We start from the raw sequence: 22,889 nt of genomic DNA on the forward strand, positions 1-22,889 counted from the left end.
GCAAAATATGGTCCAACACCAACCCAGTGTGGGACTATATGTACACTGTCAGTGTTAATTTAACACTGGTGATTTTTTTTTTTTTTGCAAAATTTACTGTGCATGACTGGATACCTTGGGAGATACTGTGGAAGGTGCTGCGGAGTATGGAGTGAGGTGGTCCCTTCTCAGGGACAACCAGTCTCTATACAAGAGAGAGCTGTGTTGGGGGCCTGGGCAGTAAGTCAGACTCGTTTCCGGTGGACATTGGCCTCCACCAGGGCTGCGCCTTGTCACCAACCCTGTTTGTGGTAGGATATTGAGGCATAGTGGGGGGGGAGGGGTCTTCAGTTTGGTTGGCTGAGGGTCTCCTCACTGCTTTTTGCAGATGATGTGGTCCTGTTAGCATCACTGGCCTGTAACCTCCAGCACTCACTGGGTTGGTTCACAGTCCAAGTGTTGGAATGGCTGGGATGAGGAGCAGCACCTCTAAATCTGAGGCCATGGTGCTCAGCAGGAAAACAATGGACTGCCTATTCTAGGTAGGGGATGAGGTCTTGCCCCAAATGAAGGAGTTCAAGTACCTCGGGTCTCTCGCGACATTGGTTGAAGAATCTGTGCAGCAGGAGCGGTATTCACTCTACCGTACCTGATGTTACAAAAAAGGAGCTGAGCTGAAATGCGAAGCTCTCAGTCTACCAGCCAATCTTTGCTCCTACTCTCACCTATGGTCATGAGAGTTTGGTCATGACCGAAAGAACAAGATCGCGGATACAAGATGCCAAAATGGGCTTCCTCAGGAAGGTGGCTGGTGTCTCAATTAGAGATAGGGTGAGAAGCTCGGTCATTCAAGACAGGCTCGGAGTAGAGCTGCTGCTCCTTTGCATTGAAAGGAGCCGGTTTGAGGTGGTTCGGGCATCTGGTAAAGACGCCTCCTGGGCACTCCCTAGGGAGGTGTTCCAAGCATGTCAAACTGGGAGGAGACCCCGGGGAAGACCCAGGACTAGATGGAGAGATTATATCTCCACATTGGCCTGGGAATGCCTCGGGATCCCCCAGTCAGAGGTGGCTAATGTGGCACAGGAAAGGGAATTTTGGGGGTCCCTGCTGGAGCTGTTGCCCTTGTGACCCAATTCTGGTAAGCGGCTGAAGATCAGTGAGTCACAGGGCTATTATTAAGGGCCCCGCCACACTAAAGCACGAATGCCCTACGAATCACACGAAAGACAAACAGAATTCAAGCTGCATTTCTATGGGACAGACATTCCTACAGCCATGTACAAATGTTGTACGAATACCCAGAACGTGGTACGAAGCCGACTCAAATGATTCACATAATTCGGAGAGCAGCAGCTCCCAAATCCAGGTTGACTACCCAGAGTGCAAGTCGAATGAGGACATAAACAAAAATAAAAAGACAAAAAATAAAAACAACACAGCACAAAGCCTCACAATGCCGGCACCCAAAGTCTGGAACGAAAGCAAGCGGGGGGAGGGGGGAGGATTGACAGGAGGAGAGCTGTGGTCTGCTCTTTTGAAGATCTGCCATGTCACAATGCTGGATGGCGGGGAGACGCGCTGACTTGCTGTTTATTTATTTAATCTTTATTTAACAAGGTTAGTAAACACAGTAACCTGGGTTCCCTCTGGGTGCTCCAGCATCCTCCCACATCCAAAGACATGTAGGTTAGGTGGATTAGGTGTGCATGGGGCTGTGAATGTGTTTGTTTGTCTATATGTGGCCCTGTGATAGACTGGCATCCTGTCCAGGGTGTACCCTGACTCAAGCCCTATGACTGCTGGGATAGGCTCCAGCCCCCCCACATTACTCTTAATTGGTGTAAGTGGGTATGATGCTAATTGGTTTGAGAAAATCAGGTTCCTCAGACTGTTTGACATAGACCTAACAGGCCAGGATTTGCAGGCGAGCTGCCCATTGAACAGGTGGGAATGAAGGAAGAGCTCAGGTGACCAGAAGGTCATAGGTTCAGCACCTGAGTGAGAGTGATCAGGGCACGTTTGATTAAGACATAATATAAAATATACATTAAATGGGGTTTTCAAGGTTAAATTTAAATGGCCACAACATCTGTAATCTGAATCAGATCCAGATCAAACTTTGTCAATGGATAAAGGATACCATCCTACAAAAATGCTCTCAGATATGAAAGAAATTAACTCTTTTTTTGACAGAGTTCTGAATTTTTGAAAATTGTTCAATGTTAAGGGCCCCTTCACACATAATACGAATAAGTACAGATCAGGGATGAATCACAGCAAAACAGCTTGTATAAGTGAACCATGAAAAACATCGAGCCGACGTTGGAGGGACATGTGGTCTGACAGGCGGTAAACAATCCCGGGAACACAGTATGAGCAGCTGGAGCATGTGTAACCACGTCGTGCAGCTGTGGGGGGGAAGAAATACATGCCATCCACGGATTCGAACCTGCAATTTACAAAGCTCTGATTGTCAGCCAGAAACTTTACCACTGCACTACCATCGCTGTCCAATAAAAGGTGCATAAAATGCCTGAAATCAACAAGGAGATAAACGTATTTTTAAAAAATGAAACCACACACCATAAAAACAACACCACATCTTATTGAATAAATCTTATCAAGTGAACAATACAAGTATGAAGAGTCTATTCCTCTGTAGATTGACCCATTATCACAGACGTACAGTCATGATATGATGATGATATGAATTAAGCAGTGCACTCTTTTGTTAATATCTGCTGGCCTGCTGTGTCCAGCTGGCCCTGTGCGCGTCTGGCCTGACACGCATGTGACAGCGCACCGCAGGACAGACACCGCGTCATATGGGAACAGAGCTCACGTGGGTGAGGTGACATTCAGATCGCCTGCTGCGTGTTATGATCTGACCATCAGTTTCACCTGGGGTAGCGTGTCCAAGTGCATGCCGTGCGCTTGCTTGCTGCAGCCTGTCGCAACAGCGATATATGTTTTTATGTATGTCCACATGAGGACAGCAAGCAGACACACCCGCGTCACAGTGGACCGTGTTAGGTCATGTCCATCTAAAGACGGTACGTGTTCCCAGCTGGGACATCCAGAACCAGAGATATCAACAGCTGCTGCTGTCGGCAGACACGCCCTCTGTCAGTCCAATGCACACACCAATGTGTCACTCTGTTTCTGTGTTATGTGTTCATTATTTTTAGTATTGTATGTAATTGTGTATGTAGTAGTGTAGCACTTATTAATATACCTGTCCTGGCTGTGGTCTCTGTGTTTGTTACTGTGACACGTCCTGTGCACTAAGCAGTCATTTGTGTCTCTGGTCAGCAGCTGGGATGTGCCTCCCATGCGGTGTGCGCTATGACCCGCTGTCTGGCCCGCATGTGATCATGTCTGTACATACTTATAAGCATTTTATGCAAGTGTGGGGGTGTGAAACACACATACGCCACATATGTTCTGGGGAGGAACGGTGAAGGGGGCGACACATGCGCACACGTGCGAGACACATACACCATGTGTGTGGCTTTTTTGCAATGCAAACACTCGTGGGGGGACTTAGACAAATTTCACATCCTGCTCGAAAGTAATTGTCTGCTGACTGTTTTCGTGCTGACAGCGCGAATGGCCACACATTTTCTAAGGGTCAGGTGAGCGTTGTTAGATGTTCATGTGTGTTCACTGGAATTTGGCCGACGCCTGCCCGAGAGGGATCGAATGGCTCAGACGGCACTGTCTGTCTTTCAGCTGCTGGTGTGCGTGAATAGTTGTAGTGACACGTGTACAAGGTGTTGGAGGCAGCTCTGATTTTTCATGAATGCCATGCAATTCCTCCTTTGTGCGCTAGTCAACTTTAATCGTGCTATGTGTGAAGGGGTCCTAAAGGATAGGGATTCTTCCAATTTCCAAGAAGGCCTTTGACATTGAAAATTTAATCAGGTCTTGCCCATCAGGATATGAATCCTCTGTAAAAAAAAAAATTCATAATGATATATGAAAAATTGTGGATTCCAGGCTGTTCACAAACAAACAAACAAACAACGGGTGAAAACATAACCTCTGTCCTACTTCATTGGTGGAGTTAATAAGCAGGGGAGGCCTTGAACGGGGAACCTTCCAGTTTGCAATCAAGTGCACGTAACCACTTGTTTAAGGTTAAAGAGCATAATTTTAAAAAAAAAAGTAACTCAAGTTTTGTTATAATCATTAATTATTATTTCCTTCAGACAACTCACGTAGAAGAAGAATATTATTTCAATAGCAACATATAGTTTTGAATTTGGACAGATGGGCTCCAATCATCATCACTCCCCTCCGATACTTGCTTGAGATATGAGGGAGTGATGATTAGACACCACATTTTCTCCCAGGATCGGAACCCACAGGGGGATACTGGCGAGGAGGAGGTGCAAAGGAGCAGCAGTGACGTAGCAGTAGGTGACAGGCAAAGGGGGACATTTTGCATCATAAATACCGCAGCCTGTTTGATTTTAGAGGGAGTGATTTGGAGGATCATGTAAGTAATGTGTTTTTGTTCCAGATATGTGGTAGTTCTGAATGAGGCAAATATCTTGAACTGTCTGCATGAACTAGCTCACAATTTGCTTCATTATTATTATTATTACTATTAGCACAGTAGAGGTATTGTTTTCAGTCCTGTGTGTCCATCTGGGTATGAACAAAATAACTCCTGTTTGGACTAAATATGGTAGAAAGAATGAAAGTCAACCAGGTACCAAAAAATAATAAGAAGCGCAAACTGAGATTTCTGACATCCGTCAATCCAGATCCGGATCACCTCCAAATCCTTCAAAGCCTACATATATAAAGTGAAATCTTGATCCAGAATCTGGATCACCTCCAAAATTCAATGGACTCTTCCATGTCCTAATATCTATCTGTGGTGAAAATTTAATCAAAATCTGTGCAGTAGTTTTGACATAATCCTGCTAACAATCAGGCGGACAAATAAACGCCAGTGATTTTATTACGTCCTAGGGGGACCCAATAATAATAATAATAAGTCCCAGTTCTTATGTGTTGGGGAACTTTAGCTACAGCTGTTTCATTAAATTGAAACAAGATACACACATGCTTCCAATTAAACATTGATTAAAAAAGTCACTTTTTTATAGGTCACATAACCTTTGACCTTGGATAACCGTGAAAGGCCAAAGTAATTTATAATACCATAGCTATTTGGAGGAATCTATTAAAGAAACACCAATGTTAGTATGAACACCAATAAAAAGTCACATCAGCTTTATATTGGTCACATGACCTTTGAACTTGAGTAACCTCAAAAGTAAAACTTTTAAAATGGTTATGTTGATGAACTGGTTCATGAAAAATCTCTTGTTACACTTTAGCACTGTAATGAAGTTGTATATCACCTTTCTATTTGTCACATGACCTTTGACTTCAGGTGGCCTTGAAAGGTCAAACTCAAAGCTTCAACTGTTTAACTCCTGATCAAGTTCCAGAACGATATCGTGTGGTTTCACTGAATCACAAAGAAACAACCTGCATGAATCACATCAAACATTTAATGTGCAGGTGTTGTAGTTATTAATATTACTTTGATTTGTTCCATAAAACAATAATAAAAAAACACAGGAGGTGAGGGATTTGAAGCAGAAAGCCTTCACCAGAAAATATTTAATTTGGGAAAAACAAATGTAGAAATTGTTCCACAAATGTGTAAGGTTCTTGTGCAACAGTCGTTTGACTTCCCGTAATGTGAAAATGACAGATAAGCATGTTTTCTTTCCCTTTTTCTGACAGAGGAATGATCTGGTTTCATACCGCTGCAGGATGTAGATATTTGAGTATAAATAGTATGAAAAGAGGAGTTGTGCCCGATAGGAATGTCCTCCTCAAGGGTATCTGCTGGACGTTGCCCGGGAAGCTCTGATGGGTGCTAAAACTTACTGGAGAGCAGCCAAAAGCAGGAGGGGGAAAAAAGGGGGATGAAAGATGCAGAGAGTGAAAGAGATTCTTCACAGGAGTTTCCACTCCTCCCTGCTCCATTTACAAGCAAATTACTGAGTAAAAAGGGAGAAAAGAAGACGACAAAGTGTGAAAGGAAACACAGACTACTACACAAGGCATATGCAGCAAGGCGAATTACAGAACTGTGCACAAAAATGAAGCACAAAAAGAAGCACTGGTGGTGCAGAAATGGTTGTGTGGCCTTCGGAGGATGAGAGAGAGGAGGGGGAGGACACAGGCAGAGGGACATTTTGATTGGCTGGAACCAAAGAGGTACGTGAGGTGAGAGAAACAGAAATTAGAGAAGTTATTTCACACGTTTTTGTCACAATGCACGATGCATGCAAGGGATGCACAGGGGCGGTTTCTAGCTTTACTTGAAGGGAGGAGAGGTGGGGTTGTGACTTGGTTAGGGGTGCTGAAGCCCTGCTCATACATAGGAATCCAGGGCATGCGACACTCCCCTGGAAATTTTAAAAATCTAAAGGCTTTTTTCTGCATTCTAAGACCATCTGAAAAACTAAATACAGACTCTCTAGTCATTGTTTTTCACCCTTAGGGCCCCAATGATGCTCTCCTGCATCTTGGTGAACTTTTCTTATTTCTATCAAGAGATCATATCTTTACACAATGTTCTCATCAAATATGTCTCACATGGGAAATCTGAGACTGTTCTGAACATTTTGATATGCAACACATGGACATTATGCTAAAAGAAATAAAAGGGGAATTTCTTAAAGTATGATCAAATCAAGAAAACCCTTGGGGCTTTCAGGGTTAACACACAATTTTTATTTTAAACACTGGAAATGTTATTCTGCATGCAGTAGCATGCATCACTCAACCTTTATTTATGCAAGACCTTTCGAAATTTTTTCATACCTTTGCTCAGCATCTTGCGGGGGAGGGGAGTGTAAACTCCTCAATTCTTCTTGTTATACCGTATTATACTGCATTCCTACAGAAAATCACAGAACATTTTTTTTGCAAAAACAATTCAATTATGGCTTTCTCTTGCTAACCAATGAACAAAACCATAAGAAAAAACTGGAAAATTGCAAAAATTTGGGAGATGCAATCTGTTTACACACGTAATCATAATTCGAGGAACATTAATCTGTTTGGTTCCCCTACTCCTGTCAGGTGGACAGTTTCCTCCAAACTTGATATGTGTGTGACTTGGAGAGTTTGTTTTGATAAAGTAACTTTTCACTTTGATTTCCACCAAATGGCACACATATGAAAGTGGGTTCCGAATTTCCACACGTAAAGTAAAATTTGTCAAACAATCAATAACGGGGCTAAAGATCAAAGTTTTCACTTCAGTTTGCACAAAACCTGGAAAACAAATGGTTGCGAAGTCAATAGAAGTGAGATAAGAGGCAGTGGGGTCAAAGATGTAAATTTAACTACTAAATTTAACACTAGGCATGGAACCATCGCACAATGAGGTGTGTTTCAGAGTTGCCCAGCAAGGCCAAATTGTCAACGATCAATCCGTGGGGTCAAAGTCATGCCTGCCTGTCTATATCTCAGGTCGTTTTGCTGATTTCTACCAAACTTGGCATGTCTGTGAAGACTGCTTCCCAAATTAAAGAATTCAATTAAAATTAATTTGGCAAAGGTCAAGAAATTTGATATTCAAACTGATTTGAACTAAATATGAAACACACACTTTGGTGGATTCCAAATCTGCTCAGCAATAGGGATGGGTATTATTGATAAGATTTTATCAATATTGATACCATTATCGATTCCGCTTATTGATACCGCATGTGAATTTTTTGTGTACTAAAAGTAGGATTTACAGGTTTTCTATGTCAAAAACTTTTTCTTTTTTTTTTGAGTCTTAAAGTAAATAAATATGAAATTGGTCACTGGATCCTTAAACTCTGGACATAATAAACTCTACATGGTGGATTCTTGATCTCTGGACATAAATAGAAATAAACAAATTTGTAGTTTTTGTCAAAAGCATTTCCTTTCAGACATTATTGGCATGAATGTTTTTCCATACATCTGAGCTGAGCTCTTGCAGCTGGCTGCGTTGCACATCAGGATGTAATTCATAAAGAATGCAGGACATCTCATTTTAGGAGGAAAAAAGTTTTAGTGGGATTGTAGTTTATTGTCTGTATCGCAGCGTTGGAAAGAGGTTTCATTTTATTTAAAGCGGCGATTTGCTTTGAAGTTATTAATTCCGACCAGACTCTGTCTCGCAGAGAGCGGCGCAGCGTTTGGAGCTGTGCCAATGGAACGGAGGACGATTCTCTTTTCTTGACTTCAACAAGACAAGAGACCCAGTTAGTGACTTTAATCCACACAAAAGTGACTCACGATTGACATATTTTAATGGCTCTGAGAGGGGTTAAGAAGCAGACTTGCCGCTTCTGAAGAGCTGCGAATCAAAGAACCAATGAGGCAGCAGATCGAAGCACTGCTTCGTTGGTTCCCGCTTCAAAGTGGCTATTGATATCGGTGGATTGAATCATTTCAATCAATCAATCAATCAATTTTTTTATATTTTTTATCATTTCTTAACAATACCCGAATAGAACCGGTTCTCGATACTCAACTCTACTCAGCAAGGTCCGCAGAGGTCTATCACTTGGCAAAAGACAAAGTCAAGGAAATTGGGGTCCAATGTCATATTGCTATAGCTTTTACTGTCTTCATGGTTACGGGTAATATGACCTAGTTGTGTCAAAGCAATACCGCAAATTCCTTGAGGGACTGATAACATATAACAGTGTACACAAACTTGCCTTTACTTCCCATTTCTCTTCATTAGCTCTTATATTCCTCTTTCTAATCCTCTCTGTCTTCTCTTTGCACTTGACTGCATGCAGTGTTTCTCTTGTTTTTGTTGTTTGTTTTTTTTTATGTGATGAAATGCAAGTGCAGCTCAAGGCAGCATTCTGAGCAGGCATCACCATACCGGTGATCAAAAAGATCAAAAGAGACGAATGGAATCTGAGTAAACAACCTCATAAAATAACATGTCAGACAAGCTTTCAACAGCTGGTTTGCACTTCTCAAAGGGGAACTTGGCAACTGATGCACAAAGTAGTCAACCTGGCTTGTCAGGTGCTGTGGAGTGGTTGTGTCAGTGTGCGGCGCTGGGTGTGTTGCAGTAGCCTCGTTGCCTTGTTTGTAGCAACAGGAGCTGCTGTCAGTCGCACAGCGACCCTGCTATTTTTCAAGGGTTAGGGGTGAGAGGTCAATGAGGTGAGATATGGAGTGAAGAAGCCCTGCACTGTCATAGTCCCGTCACCAACACAGTCGACTGTGACCTCATCTCCTGGGAAGACTTTTTCATGAATGCAAGTAAAGTTCCTGATTTGGATGTTAAATTGTAAGAAAAAACCTGCAAGTCCCTGAGGTCCTGCAGGGGCTGAATGAGACACAGTGGAGACATGCGGTCATTTTGCCACATCGGAGAAAAGGAGAATGAGGAATGACCACAAAGCAGAGTCATCACAGCGTTCCGTGGCAACAGGAAATGAATCACAATCCTGACACTGTGGACACTCGCTGATGGTGCCGCCACTGGAATCACAGTCAACGAAGACGTTATCAGTAGCAGAATGCTCATAATTTGGAATTTTTACTCCGTGCAGAAGTTGCAAATGCAACAGTCTGATGTGATCTTTATTATACTTACATATTTAGTATAATTTGATACAGTTTGTTGCAAATCCAATCCTGAAAAGAAACACAAAAGGCCTGATCTTCCACCCAGCACAGTGCGAGCACCATTGCTAATTTAGAACGGATGCAGCTGATACTTTCATGCCCACTGCCCATGTTTTATACATCATGAGTGCACCTGCACACAAATGTACACCCAGGAGTAAGTAGGTAAGTCCCATATAGGCCCTGATGACCAAAGTTTTTAATCCAGTTACAGGTGGGGAGAGAGATCTGTAATTTCAGCAGTTTGGTGATGAAAATATCCGGTATGATGGTGTTAAACTCTGAACTGTAGATCACAAAGAGCATCCTGACATAGCTCTTCTTGTTCTCCAGGTGGCTCAGCACTGTGTGGAGAGTGAGGGTGATGGCATCCTCCATAGACCAGTTTGCCCTGTAAGCAAACTGGTGGGGGGAGGGAGGCAGTTTCTGATATGTTGGGAGACTGATCGCTGCAGGCACTCCATGATTACAGACATCAGGGCGATGGGTCTGTTATCATTCAGGCTGTCTATGGGAGATTTTTTGGGGGGATGGGGATGATGGTGGAGGGCTTCAGACATGTGGGATGGTGGCATGTGTCAGGGAAAGGTTGAAGAGTTCAGTGAGGATCCCTCCCAGTTGGTCTGCACATGCTTTAATCACCTCCCCTGGGATACCATCATGACCAGCAGCTTTCCTGGGGTTTACTGGTCTTAGGGTTTTCTTCACCTCATGCTCATGGAGAGAGAGAGAGGTGAGGTGCTGCAACTGGGAGAGGCAGTGACTGCAGGTGTGTGGTGGTGTTCTCAAACCAGGCAAAGAAGCTGTGTAGCTCCTCTGCCAGTGTGCCAGCCTGTTTGATCCCCCTGCTCAGGTTAGCTCTGGCAGTGGTGTAAAGAGCTCTGTCTCCCATCCTGAAGGCCAAGTTACAAATTCTGATCAGGGCCTGGACTTCCTTTGTTTTCCAGGGTTTCCTATTTGGAAAGACCCAGATGCGTCTGTTTTCTGCGTTTTCTACACAGCACCTGATGTAGAAGAGGACAGACTATGTGTGTGTGTGTGTGTGTGTGTGTGGTGTGTGTGTGTGTGTGTGTGTGTGTGTGTGTGTGTGTGTGTGTGTGTGTGTGTGTGTGTGTGTGTGTGTGTGTGTGTGTGCGTGTGTGTGTGTGTGCGTGTGTGTCCAGGTCCTGATCTTCAAAAATGCTCCACTCTGTGCAGGCAAAGCAGTCCTAGACGAGGGCATTTCAGACCAGGTTTTGATGGTCTTTGTGGTTGGTTTTGTTTGCCTCCTGAGGGAGGTGTAGACAGACAGACAGACAGACAGACAGACAGACAGACAGACAGACAGACAGACAGACAGATAGATAGATAGATAGATAGATAGATAGATAGATAGATAGATAGATAGATAGATAGATAGATAGATAGATAGATAGATAGATAGATAGCTTTTATTATCATTGTCATTACAACAACGAGATTTCCGCACTCACATTCCACATACAAACAGCAATTAATCCACAATTATTAATTTACCGTAATAATGGCACACATCAGAATTAGGACAACACATATACATTTGACATTGTTTATGTGCACTAAACTTGAAACAGTCCGTTTTCAAATTGAGGCGATGTGAGTGTGTTGGTAGCCGCTACAACTGAAGTCACGCCGCCTGCCAGTTTGAGAAGAACGGGGGCCTGCTGTGGGGGGGGCAGGAAGAGAGGTAAAAGGAGAAACTGGAGCATGCGTCAGTCCATGTGTAAGTCAGTTATTGTCTTTGTGGGTTGAGATAAGAATGGAACCGACTAATCTCACCAAGGCCTGAATAAATTCCTCTGGAGGTAAACAGTGGGCAATTGACCTTGAGGCTAGATAACCTGTAGTGTTGCAGCTGAGCAGTGAAAAACACTTTTTATCAGTTCCACTTGAACAGCCAAATCCCAATTATGAATTAAGAATATTCACCGGCCTCCAAAACCTTCAGCTTCAACTGCAAGGCACGCATCAGCTCCAAGGTGTCATCCAGTTTGTGTCTGACTTCAAGAGTCAATGCAGTCTGAGAATGCACTGCCTTGCCAACCTCGTTAATCATGACGGACAAGCGAGGGCCGTGGTTCCTGATGCCGCCGTCTTGGCAATTTTCCGGTAGATCAGGGCAGCACATAAGCCAAAATACCAAAACACCAAGCATCCGTGTTTCTGCATCACCTCCGGTGCCTGCTAGGCCTGATAACAAACCACGGGATGCCCGGCGGCCTCGGTATCTCCGGTGGAATGCTGTAGGTCTGTGAAAAGGCAGTAGTAATTTCCATTTTTGTTGGAAATCCAATGTTTATTGGGTCTTGGTGGCTATAGATGGGGTTGTTGTGGCATGTTTATGTCAGAAGAAGAATAAATAAATAAACTATAAAACACAAAAAGGTGCAAAGTAGCGGGGAGCCTCGAACCTCTGCGCCCCCATCTATCTTTAAATTAATGTATTTTTAAAAAGTCCTCTCTTTGCCCAAGGAAAATTCTTCAGTTCTTAAACCATTCTGATGATGCCAGCATCATCAGAATGGTTTAAGAAGTCAGTCATTTTCTACCTCATTTAGTGATTTCAGATGGGCTAAATTGAAGAAATCACAATCCAAAATCAATGCTTCACCCAACATGTTGGTATATTTTTTCGGCTGCTGTTAAGCATTGCTCAGTTTTAACATAACTTGCACCAGCTGGACAGAAGCCAGCTCGCTCGCTGGCAGCAGGACTGGCGGCAGCGGTAGTTCTGTCTGTAATGCTTCAGATTTCTGAGCAGCAGAAAATTCTTGGGCTCCGGCTTGTCAGAGCTTTGTTTCATACAATAACACAAAGGTAGTGCTGGCCTGAAGGCTCCAAACAGACGGTGTTGCTGAAAGTACACAAAGGCTCCTCTGTAACTCTGGTGAGCCTGAAGAACTTTGTTTTTCATCTGTCGTCGTGTGATATCACAGCAGAAAGGCAACTAAAAAAAACAGTTTCCCTCTTCCTTGGACTTGTGATTAGATTAAATCCATGCAGCAAGGAAGTCCTAAAAATGGTTTTCTGAACCACTATTCCACCGAGCCACCTTCTGTCTGTCTTTAAGCCCCATATTGCGGTCTTCTCATGTGTTAGCTCCTTAATCCTGCAGCTCCCTTCACCTGCAACTCTTTAGAGGAACATGAATCTTGATGAGGCCATGAACCAGCAACTTACTGTGGTTGACAACCTGATCAGTCAAGTTAAACTCTCTGTAAAAATCAACATTGGAAACAAGCAAGCACCACCAGCAGCCACACATTCCGTGAGCACTTGCAGAACCAGGATGCACTGGATGGTTGACTAGATTCCTGTGATTACTGAGCACTACCAAGTGTGACTGACAGTGACCGTTGCACATGGCGTATATATGTATATATACACTGCTGAAAAAAGAATGAAAGGAGCACTTTGAAAATACATCAGATCTCAATGGGGAAAAATCACGCTGGATATCTTTCCTGATATGTACTGGATGATGTGTTAGAAATGAAAGGATGCCACATCGGTTGATGAAAAAGAAAATTGTCAGCCTACAGAGAGGTGAATTCAAAGATACCCTGAAAATCAAAGTGAAAAAAAAGTGATGTAGGAGGCTTGTCCATTTTGCCAAAATTTCATTGCAGCAACTCAAAATGGTACTTGGTAGTTTTTTGGCCCCCACGTGCTTTTATGCAGGCCTGACAACGTCGGGTCACGCTCCTAATGGGATGACAGATGGTGTTCTGGGGGATCTCCTCCCAGATCTGGACCAGGGAATCACTTAGCTCCTGGTCTGCCTGAGGTGCAACCTGGCGGTGTCGGATGGACCTAAGCATAATGTCCCAGAGGGGTTCTATTGGATTTAGGACAGATGAGCGTTGGGGCCAGTCAATGGTATCAATTCCTTCATCCTCCAGGAACTGCCTGCATACTCTCATCACATGAGCCGGGGCATTGTCCTGCACCGGAAGTTCCTCACTGCACCAGCGTAGGGTCTGACAACGAATCCAAGGATTTCATCACGATACCTGATAGCAGTCAGGGTATTGTTGTCTAGCCTGTAGATGTCTGTGTGTCTTTCCAGAGATATGCCTCCCCTGACCATCACTGATCCATCACAAAATGAGTCATGATGAATGATGCTGCAGGCAGCATTACATTCTACACAGTCTCTTCAGACCCCTTCACATCCATAGCATGTGCTCAGGTTGAACTTGATCTCATGTGTGGAAAAACACAGGGCACCAGCGGTGGACCTGCCAATTCTGGTGTTCTATGGCAAATGGCAGTCGAGCTCCACGGAGCTGGTCAGTGAGCACAAAACCCACTACAGGACGTCAGGCCCTCAGGCCACCCTCATGAAGTCTGCTTCTGATTGTTTGATCAGAGATGTTCACACCAGTGTCCTGCTGGAGGTCATTTTGTAGGGCTCTGGCAGTGCTCATCCTGTTCCTCCTTACACAACAGAGCAGGTACTGGTCCTGCTGATGGGTTAAGGACCAACTACGGCCCTGTCCAGCTCTCCTAGAGTAACTGCCTCCTGGAATTTACTCCTTGCGCTTGAGCCTGTGCTGGGAGAGGTGCCATCCTGGAGGAGCTGTGTAACCTCTGTAGGGTCCAGGTGCCGCACCATGCCACGAGTCGTGACACTGACCAAAGCCAAATGCAAAATTAGTGAAAAAAAATCAGTCAACAAGATGAGGAGGGAAAAATGTCAGTGGCCTCCAACTGTAAAACCTTTCCTGTTTTGGGTGTCATCTCATTGTTGCCCTTCTAGTGCACCTGTTGTTAATTTCATTACCACCAAAGTTGAAACTGATTAATAACCCCTCTGCTATTTAACTAACCAGATCAATATCCCAGAAGTTAAATTGACTTGATGCTATACTCTGACTAAAGTGTTCCTTTAATTTTTTTGAGCAGACACACACACACACACACACACACAGATATATATATATACAAAATATAAACGCAACACTTTTGGTTTTGCTCCCATTTTGTATGAGATGAATTCAAAGATCTAAAACTTTTTCCACATACACAATATCACCATTTCCCTCAAATATTGTTCACAAACCAGTCTAAATCTGTGATAGTGAGCACTTCTCCTTTGCTGAGATAATCCATCCCACCTCACAGGTGTGCCATATCAAGATGCTGATTAGACACCATGATTAGTGCACAGGTGTGCCTTAGACTGCCCACAATAAAAGGCCACTCTGAAAGGTGCAGTTTTATCACGCAGCACAATGCCACAGATGTCGCAAGATTTGAGGGAGCGTGCAATTGGCATGCTGACAGCAGGAATGTCAACCAGAGCTGTTGCTCGTGTATTGAATGTTCATTTCTCTACCATAAGCCGTCTCCAAAGGCGTTTCAGAGAATTTGGCAGTACATCCAACCAGCCTCACAACCGCAGACCACGTGTAACCACACCAGCCCAGGACCTCCACATCCAGCATGTTCACCTCCAAGATCGTCTGAGACCAGCCACTCGGACAGCTGCTGGAACAATCGGTTTGCATAACCAAAGAATTTCTGCACAAACTGTCAGAAACTGTCTCAGGGAAGCTCATCTGCATGCTCGTCGTCCTCATCTGGGTCTCGACCTGACTCCAGTTCGTCGTTGTAACCGATTTGAGTGGGCAAATGCTCACATTCGCTGCCGTTTGGCACGTTGGAGAGGTGTTCTCTTCACGGATGATGCGAAGGAGATGTGTTGCACTGCATGAGGCAAATGGTGGTCACACCAGATACTGACTGGTTTCCCCCCCCCCCCCCCCCCCAGTAAAACAAAACTGCACCTTTCAGAGTGGCCTTTTATTGTGGGCAGTCTAAGGCACACCTGTGCACTAATCATGGTGTCTAATCAGCATCTTGATATGGCACACCTGTGAGGTGGGATGGATTATCTCAGCAAAGGAGAAGTGCTCACTATCACAGATTTAGACTGGTTTGTGAACAATATTTGAGGGAAATGGTGATATTGTGTATGTGGAAAAAGTTTTAGATCTTTGAGTTAATCTCATGCAAAATGGGAGCAAAACCAAAAGTGTTGCGTTTATATTTTTGTTGAGTGTGTGTGTATATATATATATATATATATATATATATATATATATATATATATATATATATATATATATATATATTCTTTCTACATGGCAAAAACTCGCCCCACTAATCCTTCTACTCAAATTCCACAAATAAATAACTTTCTATTAATAACTTTAGCCTTCCTATCTATACTAGTAGGTGGTTGGGGTGGCCTCAACCAAATACAATTACATACAGCGTATATACATACGGCGTATACATATATCCATCCATCCATCCATCCATTTTCTTCCACTTTATCCGGAGTCAGGTCGCGGGGGCAGCAGATCAAGCAAAGCCGCCCAGACCTCCCGATCCACACACACCTCCCCCAGCTCCTCCAGGGGAACCCCAAGGCGTTCTCAAGCCAGCCGAGAGATGTAGTCCCTCCAGCGTGTCCTGGGTCTTCCCCGGGGCCTCCTCCCAATGGGACGTGCCCGGAACACCTCTCCAGCGAGGCGTCCAGGGGGCATCCGGAAAAGATGCCTGAGCCACCTCAACTGATTCCTTTCGATGTGAAGGAGCAGCGGCTCGACTCCAAGCTCCTCCCGAGTGACCGAGTGCCTCACCCTATCTCTAAGGGAGCGCCCAGCCACCCTGCGGAGGAAACTCATCTCGGCCGCCTGTACTCGCGATCTCGTTCTTTCAGTCATGAGCCAAATCTTATGAGCATAGGTGAGGATCGGAACGTAGATCGGTCGGTAAATTGAGAGCTTTGCCCCCCTACTCAGCTCTCTCTTCACCACGACGGTCCGATACAGCGACCGCATCACTGCAGATGCTGCACCGATCCGTCTATCAATCTCACGCTCCATCCGTCCCTCACTTGTGAACAAGACCCCGAGACACTTAAACTCCTCCACTTGAGGCAAGGACATTCCACCGACCTGAAGAGGGCAAAGCACCTTTTTCCAGTCGAGAACCATGGCCTTGGATTTGGAGGTGGTGATTTTCATCCCGGACGCTTCACACTCGGCTGCAAACTGCCCCAGTGCACGCTGAAGGTCCTGATTTGACGAAGCCAACAGAACCACATCGTCCGCAAACAGCAGAGACGAGATTCTGTGGTTCCCAAACCAGACCCCCTCTACACCCTGGCTGTGCCTAGAAATTCTGTCCATAAAAATAATGAACAGAACCGGTGACAACGGGCAGCCCTGGCAGAGGCCAACGTGCACTGGAAACAGGTTTGACTTACTACCGGCAATGCAAACCAAGCTCCTGCTGCGGTCGTACAGGGACCAAATAGCCCTTAGCAAAGGACCCCGGACCCCGTACTCCCAGAGCACTCCCCACAGGGTGCCCCGAGGGACACGGTCGAACGTCTTCTCCAGATCCACAAAACACATGTGGACTGGTTGGGCGAACTCCCATGAACCCTCGAGCACCCGATGGAGCGTGTAGAGCTGGTCCAGTGTGCCGCGACCAGGATGAAAACCACACTGCTCCTCCTGAATCCGAGGTTCGACCATCGGTCGAATTCTCCTCTCCAGTACTCTGGAATAGACCTTACCGGGGAGGATGAGGAGTGTGATCCCCCTATAGTTGGAACACACCCTCCGGTCCCCCTTCTTAAACAGAGGGACCACCACCCCGGTCTGCCAATCCAGAGGCACTGTCCCCGATCGCCACGCGATGTTGCAGAGGCATGTCAGCCAAGACAGTCCCACAACAGCCAGAGACTTAAGGTACTCAGGACGGATTTCATCCACTCCAGGAGCCGTGCCACCGATGAGCTTTCTAACCACCTCGGTGACTTTGGCCTGGGTAATGGATGAGTCCGCCTCTGAGTCCTCAGTCTCTGCTTCCTCTTCGAAAGTGTGTGTGTGTGTGTGTGTGTGTGTGTGTGTGTGTGTGTGTGTGTGTGTGTGTGTGTGTGTGTGTGTGTGTGTGTGTGTGTGTGTGTGTGTGTGTGTGTGTGTGTGTGTGTGTGTGTGTGTAAAACCTTTCCTTCTAACAACACTCAATAAGGGTTTGGGAACTGAGGACACTAACTGTTGAAGCTTTGTAGGTGGAATTCTTTCCCATTCTTTCTTGATGTACGACTTCAGTTGTTCAACAGTCTGGTGTCTCCATTGTCATATTTTGTGCTTCTTAACACACCACACATTTTCAATGGGCGACAGGTCTGAACTGCAGGCAGGCCAGTCTAGTACCCGCACTCTTTTACTACGAAGCCACGTGCAGAATGTGGCTTGGCATTGTCTTGCTGAAATAAGCAGGGACGTCCCTGAAAAAGATGTTGCTTGGATGGCAGCATGTGTTGCTCCAAAACCTGGATGTACGTTTCAGCATTCATGGTGCCATCACAGATGTGTCAGTTGCCCATGTCATGGGCACTAACACACTCCCATACCATCACAGATGCTGGCTTTTGAATTTTGCCCTGTTAACAATCTGGTTGGTCTTTTTCCTCTTTTGTCCAGAGGACATGACGTCTATAATTTCCAAAAACAATCTGAAATGTGGACTCATCAGACCACAGCACACTTTTCCACTTTGCATCTCTCCATTTCAGATGAGCTTGGCATCATTTCTGGATGTATGTATGATGTATGTCTTTCGCTTTGCATGGTAGAGTTTTAACTTGCACTTGTAGATGTAGTGACAAACTGTGTAAACTGACAATGGTTTTCTGAAGTGTTCCTGAGCCCACGCAGTAACATCCTTTACACAATGATGTCGGTTTTTAATGCAGTGCTGCCTGAGGGATCGAAAGTCATGGGCATTCAATGTTGGTTTTCGGCCTTGTCGCTTACGTGTAGAAAGTTCTCCAGATTCTCTGAATCTTCTGATTATATTATGGACTGTAGATGATGGAATCACTAAATTCTTTGCAATTGAACGTTGAGAAACATTGTTCTTAAACTGTTGGACTATTTTTTTTATGCAGTTGTTCACAAAGTGGTGATCCTCACCCCATCTTTACTTGTGAACAGCTGAGTCTTTTGGAGATGCTCCTTATATATGCAATCATGACACTCACCTGTTTCCAATTAACCTGTTCACCTGTGGACTGTTCCAAACAGGTGTTCTTTGAGCATTCATCAACTTTCCCAGTCTTTTGTTGCCCGTCCCAACTTTTTTGAAATGTGTTGCAGGCATCCATTTTGAAATGAGCAAATATTTGCACAAAAACAAAAAAGTCTATCAGTTTGAACATTAAATATCTTGTCTTTGTGGTGTATTCAGTTAAATATAAGTTTAAGAGGATTTGCAAATCATTGTAGTCTGTTTTTATTTAATTCTGATTTCTGAGTATAAACGGAAGGCAGTAGGTCAGGCAGGTGATCAGTCCAATGGATAACAGGCAAAGGCACTGGAAATAAGCACAGTAACTCAAGAGGGCATGACAATATTTGTGACAGTCAGAATGCATGTATGTGAGACGTTCATTCTGGTATACTGATCAGTGTGTTGATGTTTTGCAAATACGTCCCCCCCCCCCACACACAACCCCAAGAGTTGTGTATTTTTAGAGTTTTGTCCAAAAAACTTGGGAACAAGCTAATGAGAAAATAATTCCAGGATGATGCGTTCATGTGCTAAGGTTAAGAACTGAAAAATGAATTTTAGATTCATCTGAAATGAAATCATAACTTGATCACATGATTAAATTGACATGGATGGAACATTTAAAAATATAAAGAATGGTGTGCATACATGTGCGTGCGTGCATATTTCTCTGGTGATACGGTCTCTGCACAAAGCCAAATTTACTGGACTATCTTCAATTTCACTACAAAGGCCATGTTGTTATTAGCTTTGAGGTTAAATGCGTGACTTGTCTGCACATCAAAACCAAACAATGCCACCTTGTAGTGCCAACCGCAATGTACAACAATGTTTGTTCGAGCGAGCACCACCCAGAACGAAGCCTGGCCCCCACAACGAGAGCCTGATGAAAGCTCTCGTTCTCAGTCTGGGAAGAAGAGCTGTAAATACAGAAGACAGAAAGAAAAGAACAGGTTGTTGCCAGTAATTCAGGGATTTAATTTCTCCTCTTTATGTGTTATCACAAGATGTAACACGTGAGAGATAAGAAGGAAAAGATAAAGAGACAAAATGAGCGGTGTGGGCACGTCTGATGTTGGTCTGTAGTTCTCTGACTTGCAATTCCAAAAACAGTGAAACAGTTTTCCCCTGAACTAATAATGCAGCACGATCTTCTGAAGCGCAGGTTGTTGTGGATGTGCACGTAAGGCTGTTTTCTTTCTTTGTGTGTGTGTGTGTGTGTGTGTGTGTGTGTGTGTGTGTGTGTGTGTGTGTGTGTGTGTGTGTGTGTGTGTGTGTGTGTGTGTGTGTGTGTGTGTGTCTTAATTAGTGTGTAGTGATGCCATACATACTTGTTCCTGATCAGCAAACTGTAATTTGAGAAGTTTTGAGAGTTTTGTCTGTTTGTTCTCCGGTTTCTCCCAGGTCCTTTGGTTGCTTTCCACCAAATGTCATATGTGGATGACAGTCATCCCCAGAGCTGCCCTTAAAGCGACTGTTTCTGCAAAAGTCAAGATCATTAGGATCAAAGGCCAATTTGGTTTTTCATTCAGATGTCCACCAAACGTGGCACACATATGTAAATTATTTCTGGAATTTCCAAGATGAGGTCAAATTTGCCAAAGGAGGTCAAGACCATTGGGGTCAAAGGACAAAATTTATGTATTTCCCCACTCAAATTTGCACCAAACTTGGAACACATCTGGACTGGGGTGCAGAAAAAGGGAGAATAGGGAGAAGGATTCTAGGGACCCATGATTGTCATGGGTCCCTAGAAAATAAAATAACGACCAGCTCCTGTCTCTGTCAGGTATGTTCATGTTAAAGTGTCTCCATAGTGTGTAGGACCTAACCCTATTTCAGGCTTTTATAATTATTAAATTCTGAATTGATTTCTTTCGCTAAACACATATTTACAGTACAGATTAAAAAGACATGCAACAATATAAAATACAGTTTTAAGATTAAATCACAAATAAATAAATAAATCACACATTAAGCAAATCACTACAGACAAAGAGCACTACAAAGTGATCACAAGAATACATATTTCCATTGTGGATTTTATGGCACTGTCAAAACAACCAATTCAATTACTTAATTATAGCCTATAACAAAACAAAACAAAAAATCAAACTTTATTAATCTTGTCAGTGCCACGCTAGAATGATGTATTTTTTTAATAATAAAAAAAATACCATCAAATATCATTATTCTGGAAATCAATAAAGATCTAATGTCATCAGCACAAAGAACCCTTCACCCCCACCCGAAGCTCTGCTACTTTTCTTTATGGAAGTTACTCGCTTTAATAACCGCCATGGAATTATCTGAAATGTGTGTGTGTGTGTGTGTGTGTGTGTGTGTGTGTGTGTGTGTGTGTGTGTGTGTGTGTGTGTGTGTGTGTGTGTGTGTGTGTGTGTGTGTGTGTGTGTGTGTGTGTGTGTGTGTGTGTGTGTGCGTGCGTGCGTGCGTGTGTGTGTTTTCCTAAGTAGTGAGGTTTTGTGCTAAAACATTTGTTAAACCTTAAATGATTGTTAATTAAACACAGTGACGAACTTCTAAAACCTGTTTTGTCCAACTTAAAAGTCAGACTATATAAATCTGTTTTCAAATCAGTTTTCTCGAGCTACATTAACCCTACTGGGTAACAATAAGACAGATGTGACTGTGGAGTTTCCATGAATTAACACAGTAAATGCAGAGTCCAACGGATCAAGCAAGGAAACAACATGGCTTCAGTTGCTAGTTATCACTGCTCTTACTCGATAGTGGTCTACTCCTCCCAGGTCTGAGTCTGGTGTCGAAATAACAACGCTTCAAGCACAAGCCTGCAGGACTCTTCAAAGGAACGACTGATGGCAATCTGTTTAAATTATGTTACACCCTAAACTGCCCTGGTTAATTAAAAACAAAAGACAACCCTTTTGCACCTTGTGCCTAACTTTGCACTCACATTCCAGGCCACATACAACCCCAATTCCAATGAAGTTGGGACGTTGTTTGAAATGTAAATAAAAACAGAATACAATGATTTGTAAATCCTCTTCAACCTATATTAAATTGAATACACCACAAAGACAAGATATTTAATGTTCAAACTGATAAACTTTATTGTTTTGTGCAAATATTTGCTTATTTTGAAATTGATGCCTGCAACAGGTTTCAAAAACTGTGAGTGTTATGATTGGGTATAAAAGGAGCATCCCCAAAAGTCTTAGCCATTCACAAGCAAAGTTGGAGTGAGGATCACCACTTTGTGAACAACTGCGTGAAAAAATAGTCCAACAGTTTAAGAACAATGTTTCTCAACGTTCAATTCCAAGGAATTTGGGGATTCCATCATCTACAGTCCATAATATAATCATAGGATTCAGAGAATCTGGAGAACTTTCTATAAGTAAACGGCAAGGCCGAAAACCAACATTGAATGCCCGTGACCTTCGATCCCTCAGGTGGCACTGAAAGGATCTTAACGCGTGGGCTCAGCAACACTTCAGAAAACCGTTGTCCGTTAACAAAGTTTGTCGCTGCATCTACAAATGCAAATTAAAACTCTACCATACAAAGCAAAAGCCATACATCAACAACATCCAGAAACCCCGCCGCCTTCTCTGGGCCCGAGCTCATTTGAAATGGACAGATGCAAAGTAGAAAAGTGTGCTGTGATCTGATGAGTCCATGTTTCAAATTATTTTTGGAAATCATGGACATCGTGTCCTCTGGACAAAAGAGGAAAAAGACCATCCAGATTGTTACCAGCGCAAAGTTCAAAAGACAGCATCTGTGCTGGTATGGGGGTGTGTTATTGCCCATGGCATCAATTTAGACATCTGTGATGGCACCATCAATGCTGAAAGGTACATCCAGGTTTTGGAGCAACACATGCTGCCATCCAAACAACGTCTTGTCTCAGGGACATCCTTGCTTATTTCAGCAAGACAATACCAAGCCACATTCTGCACGTGTTACAACAGCATGACTTCGTAGTAAAAGAGTGCGGGTAGTAGACTGGCCTGTCTGCAGTTCAGACCTGTCGTCCAATGAAAATGTGACACATTATGAATTACAAAATACGAAAACGGAGACCCCGGACTGTTAACTGAAGTCGTACATCAAGCAAAAATGGGAAAGAATTTCAC

General features: G+C 43.8%; 1 long non-coding RNA gene across 1 annotated transcript; it reads left to right on the plus strand.

The window, feature by feature from the left end:
- The first annotated feature begins 1,696 nt into the window (after window positions 1-1,696).
- Window positions 1,697-21,847, plus strand: LOC117528535. Its single transcript, XR_004565801.1, has 4 exons — window positions 1,697-1,827; window positions 3,732-3,733; window positions 17,274-17,283; window positions 21,833-21,847. It is a non-coding gene; the product is annotated as an uncharacterized LOC117528535 (long non-coding RNA).
- Window positions 21,848-22,889: the final 1,042 nt, after the last annotated feature.

Source organism: Thalassophryne amazonica, chromosome 16 (genome assembly GCF_902500255.1).
Source record: "Thalassophryne amazonica chromosome 16, fThaAma1.1, whole genome shotgun sequence".
NCBI classification, from domain to species: Eukaryota; Metazoa; Chordata; class Actinopteri; order Batrachoidiformes; family Batrachoididae; genus Thalassophryne; species Thalassophryne amazonica.